Genomic DNA, 8,444 nt, shown 5'->3' on the forward strand with positions numbered 1-8,444 from the left:
ATCGATTCTATCTTGCATGGTTTAATAGATATGGACACTTATCCCTTTTAGTCGGTTAACCCAACCCAGTATGACGTAGAAATTGAACCGTTAGCGATAGAACCTTTTCACGCTTGTGGATTAATATACACATAAAAACCTATCATCTGCAAAAATAAAATCGATTCTGTCTTGCTTGGTTCAATAGATATGGACACTTATCCCTTTTAGTCGGTTAACCCAACCCAGTATGACGTAGAAATTGAACCGTTAGCGATAGAACCTTTTCACGCTTGTGGATTAATATACACATAAAAACCTATAATCTGCAAAAATAAAATCGATTCTATCTTGCATGGTTCAATAGATATGGACACTTATCCCTTTTAGTCGGTTAACCCCACCCAGTATGACGTAGAAATTGAACCGTTAACGATAGAACCTTGTGTCAGTTTGTGGATTAATATACGCATAAAAACCTATCATCTGCAAAAACAAAATCGGTTCTATCTTGCTTGGTTCAATAGATATGGACACTTATCCCTTTTAGTCGGTAAACCCCACCCAGTATGACGTAGAAATTGAACCGTTAGCGATAGAATCTTGGATCAGCTTGTGGATTAATATACACATAAAAACCTATCATCTGCAAAAACAAAATCGATTCTATCTTGCATGGTTTAATAGATATGGACACTTATCCCTTTTAGTCGGTTAACCCCACCCAGTATGACGTAGAAATTGAACCGTTAGCGATAGAACCTTGGATCAGCTTGTGGATTAATACACACATAAGAACCTATCATCTGCAAAAATAAAATCGATTCTGTCTTGCTTGGTTCAATAGATATGGACACTTATACCTTTTAGTCGGTTAACCTCACCCAGTTTGACGTAGAAATTGAACCGTTAGCGATAGAACCTTGGATCGGCTTGTGGATTAATATACACATAAAAACCTATCATTTGCAAAAACAAAATCGATTCTATCTTGCTTGGTTCAATAGATATGGACACTTATCCCTTTTAGTCGGTTAACCCCACACAGTATGACGTAGAAATTGAACCGTTAGCGATAGAACCTTGGATCAGCTTGTGGATTGATATACACATAAAAGCCTATAATCTGCAAAAATAAAATCGATTCTATTTTGCTTGGTTCAATAGATGTGGACACTTATCCCTTTTAAGACGTAGAAGTTGAACCGTTAGCGATAGAACCTTGGATCAGCTTGTGGATTAATACACACATAAAAACCTACCATCTGCAGAAATAAAATCGATTCTGTCTTGCTTGGTTCAATAGATATGGACACTTATCCCTTTTAGTCGGTTAACCCCACACAGTATGACGTAGAAATTGAACCGTTAGCGATAGAAGCTTGGATCAGCTTTTGGATTAATATAAACATAAAAGCCTACCATCTGCAAAAATAAAATCGATTCTGTCTTGCTTGGTTCAATAGATATGGACACTTATCCCTTTTAGTCGGTTAATCTCACCCAGTTTGACGTAGAAATTGAACCGTTAGCGATAGAACCTTGGATCGGCTTGTGGATTAATATACACATAAAAACCTACCATCTGCAAAAATAAATTCGATTCTACCTTGCTTGGTTCAATAGATATAGACACTTATCCCTTTTAGTCGGTTAACCCCACCCAGTATGATGTAGAAATTGAACCGTTAGCGATAGAACCTTGGATCAGCTTTTGGATTAATATAAACATAAAAGCCTACCATCTGCAAAAATAAAATCGATTCTGTCTTGCTTGGTTCAATAGATATGGACACTTATACCTTTTAGTCGGTTAACCTCACCCAGTTTGACGTAGAAATTGAACCGTTAGCGATAGAACCTTGGATCGGCTTGTGGATTAATATACACATAAAAACCTATCATTTGCAAAAACAAAATCGATTCTATCTTGCTTGGTTCAATAGATATGGACACTTATCCCTTTTAGTCGGTTAACCCCACACAGTATGACGTAGAAATTGAACCGTTAGCGATAGAACCTTGGATCAGCTTGTGGATTGATATACACATAAAAACCTATAATCTGCAAAAATAAAATCGATTCTATTTTGCTTGGTTCAATAGATATGGACACTTATCCCTTTTATGACGTAGAAATTGAACCGTTAGCGATAGAACCTTGGATCAGCTTGTGGATTAATATACACATAAAAACCTATCATCTGCAAAAACAAAATCGATTCTATCTTGCATGGTTCAATAGATGTGGACACTTATCCCTTTTAGTCGGTTAACCCCACCCAGTATGACGTAGAAATTGAACCGTTAGCGATAGAACCTTAGATCAGCTTGTGGATTAATATACACATAAAAACCTATCATCTGCAAAAACAAAATCGATTCTATCTTGCTTGGTTCAATAGATATGGACACTTATCCCTTTTAGTCGGTTAACCCCATCCACTTTGACGTAGAAACTAAACAGTTAACGACAGAACCTTGGATCAGCTTGCGGATTAATATACACATAAAAACCTATCATCTGCAAAAACAAAATCGATTCTATCTTGCTTGGTTCAATAGATATGGACACTTATCCCTTTTAGTCGGTTAACCACACCCATTTTGACGTAGAAATTGAACCGTTAACGATATAACCTTGGATCAGCTTGTGGATTAATATACACATAAAAACCTATCATTTTCATAAACAAAATCGATTCTATCTTGCTTGGTTCAATAGATATGGACACTTATCCCTTTTAGTCGGTTAACCCCACACAGTATGACGTAGAAATTGAACCGTTAGCGATAGAACCTTGGATCAGCTTTTGGATTAATATAAACATAAAAGCCTACCATCTGCAAAAATAAAATCGATTCTGTCTTGCTTGGTTCAATAGATATGGACACTTATCCCTTTTAGTCGGTTAATCTCACCCAGTTTGACGTAGAAATTGAACCGTTAGCGATAGAACCTTGGATCGGCTTGTGGATTAATATACACATAAAAACCTACCATCTGCAAAAATAAATTCGATTCTACCTTGCTTGGTTCAATAGATATAGACACTTATCCCTTTTAGTCGGTTAACCCCACCCAGTATGATGTAGAAATTGAACCGTTAGCGATAGAATCTTGGATCGGCTTGTGGATTAATATACACATAAAAACCTATCATCTGCAAAAACAAAATCGATTCTATCTTGCATGGTTCAATAGATATGGACACTTATCCCTTTTAGTCGGTTAACCCCACACATTATGACGTAGAAATTGAACCGTTAGCGATAGAACCTTGGATCAACTTGTGGATTGATATACACATAAAAACCTATAATCTGCAAAAATAAAATCGATTCTGTCTTGCTTGGTTCAATAGATATGGACACTTATCCCTTTTAGTCGGTTAACCCCACACAGTATGACGTAGAAATTGAACCGTTAGCGATAGAACCTTGGATCAACTTGTGGATTGATATACACGTAAAAACCTATAATCTGCAAAAATAAAATCGATTCTATCTTGCATGGTTCAATAGATATGGACACTTATCCCTATTAGTCGGTTAACCCCACCCAGTATGACGTAGAAATTGAACCGTTAGCGATAGAACCTTGGATCGGCTTGTGGATTAATATAAACATAAAAGCCTACCATCTGCAAAACTAAAATCGATTCTGTCTTGCTTGGTTCAATAGATATGGACACTTATCCCTTTTAGTCGGTTAACCCCACACATTATGACGTAGAAATTGAACCGTTAGCGATAGAACCTTGGATCAGCTTGTGGATTAATATACACATAAAAACCTATAATCTGCAAAAATAAAATCGATTCTATTTTGCTTGGTTCAATAGATGTGGACACTTATCCCTTTTATGACGTAGAAGTTGAACCGTTAGCGATAGAACCTTGGATCAGCTTGTGGATTAATACACACATAAAAACCTACCATCTGCAGAAATAAAATCGATTCTGTCTTGCTTGGTTCAATAGATATGGACACTTATCCCTTTTAGTCGGTTAACCCCACACAGTATGACGTAGAAATTGAACCGTTAACGATAGAACCTTGGATCAGCTTGTGGATTAATATACACATAAAAACCTATCATTTGCAAAAACAAAATCGATTCTATCTTGCTTGGTTCAATAGATATGGACACTTATCCCTTTTAGTCGGTTAACCCCACACAGTATGACGTAGAAATTGAACCGTTAGCGATAGAACCTTGGATCAGCTTTTGGATTAATATAAACATAAAAGCCTACCATCTGCAAAAATAAAATCGATTCTGTCTTGCTTGGTTCAATAGATATGGACACTTATCCCTTTTAGTCGGTTAACCTCACCCAGTTTGACGTAGAAATTGAACCGTTAGCGATAGAACCTTGGATCAGCTTGTGGATTAATATACACATAAAAACCTACCATCTGCAAAAATAAATTCGATTCTACCTTGCTTGGTTCAATAGATATAGACACTTATCCCTATTAGTCGGTTAACCCCACCCAGTATGACGTAGAAATTGAACCGTTAGCGATAGAACCTTGGATCGGCTTGTGGATTAATATACACATAAAAAACTATCATCTGCAAAAACAAAATCGATTCTATCTTGCTTGGTTCAATAGATATGGACACTTATCCCTTTTAGTCGGTTAACCCCACCCAGTATGACGTAGAAATTGAACCGTTAGCGATAGAACCTTGGATCAGCTTGTGGATTAATATACACATAAAAACCTATCATCTGCAAAAACAAAATCGATTCTATCTTGCATGGTTCAATAGATATGGACACTTATCCCTTTTAGTCGGTTAACCCCACCCAGTATGACGTAGAAATTGAACCGTTAGCGATAGAACCTTGGATCAGCTTGTGGATTAATATACACATAAAAACCTATCATCTGCAAAAACAAAATCGATTCTATCTTGCATGGTTTAATAGATATGGACACTTATCCCTTTTAGTCGGTTAACCCAACCCAGTATGACGTAGAAATTGAACCGTTAGCGATAGAACCTTTTCACGCTTGTGGATTAATATACACATAAAAACCTATCATCTGCAAAAATAAAATCGATTCTGTCTTGCTTGGTTCAATAGATATGGACACTTATCCCTTTTAGTCGGTTAACCCCACACAGTATGACGTAGAAATTGAACCGTTAGCGATAGAACCTTGGATCAACTTGTGGATTGATATACACATAAAAACCTATAATCTGCAAAAATAAAATCGATTCTATCTTGCATGGTTCAATAGATATGGACACTTATCCCTTTTAGTCGGTTAACCCCACCCAGTATGACGTAGAAATTGAACCGTTAACGATAGAACCTTGTGTCAGTTTGTGGATTAATATACGCATAAAAACCTATCATCTGCAAAAACAAAATCGGTTCTATCTTGCTTGGTTCAATAGATATGGACACTTATCCCTTTTAGTCGGTAAACCCCACCCAGTATGACGTAGAAATTGAACCGTTAGCGATAGAACCTTGGATCAGCTTGTGGATTAATATACACATAAAAACCTATCATCTGCAAAAACAAAATCGATTCTATCTTGCATGGTTTAATAGATATGGACACTTATCCCTTTTAGTCGGTTAACCCCACCCAGTATGACGTAGAAATTGAACCGTTAGCGATAGAACCTTGTATCAGCCTGTGGATTAATACACACATAAGAACCTATCATATGCAAAAATAAAATCGATTCTGTCTTGCTTGGTTCAATAGATATGGACACTTATACCTTTTAGTCGGTTAACCTCACCCAGTTTGACGTAGAAATTGAACCGTTAGCGATAGAACCTTGGATCGGCTTGTGGATTAATATACACATAAAAACCTATCATTTGCAAAAACAAAATCGATTCTATCTTGCTTGGTTCAATAGATATGGACACTTATCCCTTTTAGTCGGTTAACCCCACACAGTATGACGTAGGAATTGAACCGTTAGCGATAGAACCTTGGATCAGCTTGTGGATTGATATACACATAAAAACCTATAATTGCTTGGTTCAATAGATATGGACACTTATCCCTTTTATGACGTAGAAATTGAACCGTTAGCGATAGAACCTTGGATCAGCTTGTGGATTAATATACACATAAAAACCTATCATCTGCAAAAACAAAATCGATTCTATCTTGCATGGTTCAATAGATATGGACACTTATCCCTTTTAGTCGGTTAACCCCACCCAGTATGACGTAGAAATTGAACCGTTAGCGATAGAACCTTAGATCAGCTTGTGGATTAATATACACATAAAAACCTATAATCTGCAAAAATAAAATCGATTCTATTTTGCTTGGTTCAATAGATATGGACACTTATCCCTTTTATGACGTAGAAATTGAACCGTTAGCGATAGAACCTTGGATCAGCTTGTGGATTAATATGCACATAAAAACCTATCATCTGCAAAAACAAAATCGATTCTATCTTGCTTGGTTCAATAGATATGGACACTTATCCCTTTTAGTCGGTTAACCCCATCCACTTTGACGTAGAAACTAAATCGTTAACGACAGAACCTTGGATCAGCTTGCGGATTAATATACACATAAAAACCTATCATCTGCAAAAACAAAATCGATTCTATCTTGCTTGGTTCAATAGATATGGACACTTATCCCTTTTAGTCGGTTAACCACACCCATTTTGACGTAGAAATTGAACCGTTAGCGATAGAACCTTGGATCAGCTTTTGGATTAATATAAACATAAAAGCCTACCATCTGCAAAAATAAAATCGATTCTGTCTTGCTTGGTTCAATAGATATGGACACTTATCCCTTTTAGTCGGTTAATCTCACCCAGTTTGACGTAGAAATTGAACCGTTAGCGATAGAACCTTGGATCGGCTTGTGGATTAATATACACATAAAAACCTACCATCTGCAAAAATAAATTCGATTCTACCTTGCTTGGTTCAATAGATATAGACACTTATCCCTTTTAGTCGGTTAACCCCACCCAGTATGATGTAGAAATTGAACCGTTAGCGATAGAATCTTGGATCAGCCTTTGGATTAATATACACATAAAAGCCTACCATCTGCAAAAATAAAATCGATTCTGTCTTGCTTGGTTCAATAGATATGGACACTTATCCCTTTTAGTCGGTTAACCTCACCCAGTTTGACGTAGAAATTGAACCGTTAGAGATAGAACCTTGGGTCAGCTTGTGGATTAATATGCACATAAAAACCTACCATCTGCAAAAATAAATTCGATTCTACCTTGCTTGGTTCAATAGATATAGACACTTATCCCTATTAGTCGGTTAACCCCACACATTATGACGTAGAAATTGAACCGCTAGCGATAGAATCTTGGATCAGCTTGTGGATTAATATACACATAAAAACCTATCATCTGCAAAAACAAAATCGATTCTATCTTGCATGGTTCAATAGATATGGACACTTATCCCTTTTAGTCGGTTAACCCCACACATTATGACGTAGAAATTGAACCGCTAGCGATAGAACCTTGGATCAGCTTGTGGATTAATATACACATAAAAACCTATAATCTGCCAAAATAAAATCGATTCTATTTTGCTTGGTTCAATAGATGTGGACACTTATTCCTTTTATGACGTAGACATTGAACCGTTAGCGATAGAACCTTGGATCAGCTTGTGGATTAATACACACATAAAAACCTACCATCTGCAGAAATAAAATCGATTCTGTCTTGCTTGGTTCAATAGATATGGACACTTATCCCTTTTAGTCGGCTAACCCCACACAGTATGACGTAGAAATTGAACCGTTAACGATAGAACCTTGGATCAGCTTGTGGATTAATATACACATAAAAACCTATCATTTGCAAAAACAAAATCGATTCTATCTTGCTCGGTTCAATAGATATGGACACTTATCCCTTTTAGTCGGTTAACCCCACACAGTATGACGTAGAAATTGAACCGTTAGCGATAGAACCTTGGATCAGCTTTTGGATTAATATAAACATAAAAGCCTACCATCTGCAAAAATAAAATCGATTCTGTCTTGCTTGGTTCAATAGATATGGACACTTATCCCTTTTAGTCGGTTAACCTCACCCAGTTTGACGTAGAAATTGAACCGTTAGCGATAGAACCTTGGATCAGCTTGTGGATTAATATACACATAAAAACCTACCATCTGCAAAAATAAATTCGATTCTACCTTGCTTGGTTCAATAGATATAGACACTTATCCCTATTAGTCGGTTAACCCCACCCAGTATAACGTAGAAATTGAACCGTTAGCGATAGAACCTTGGATCGGCTTGTGGATTAATATACACATAAAAAACTATCATCTGCAAAAACAAAATCGATTCTATCTTGCTTGGTTCAATAGATATGGACACTTATCCCTTTTAGTCGGTTAACCCCACCCAGTATGACGTAGAAATTGAACCGTTAGCGATAGAACCTTGGATCAGCTTGTG

This window comes from Eurosta solidaginis, unplaced genomic scaffold (genome assembly GCF_040869045.1).
Source record: "Eurosta solidaginis isolate ZX-2024a unplaced genomic scaffold, ASM4086904v1 ctg00001029.1, whole genome shotgun sequence".
Lineage (NCBI taxonomy): Eukaryota > Metazoa > Arthropoda > Insecta > Diptera > Tephritidae > Eurosta > Eurosta solidaginis.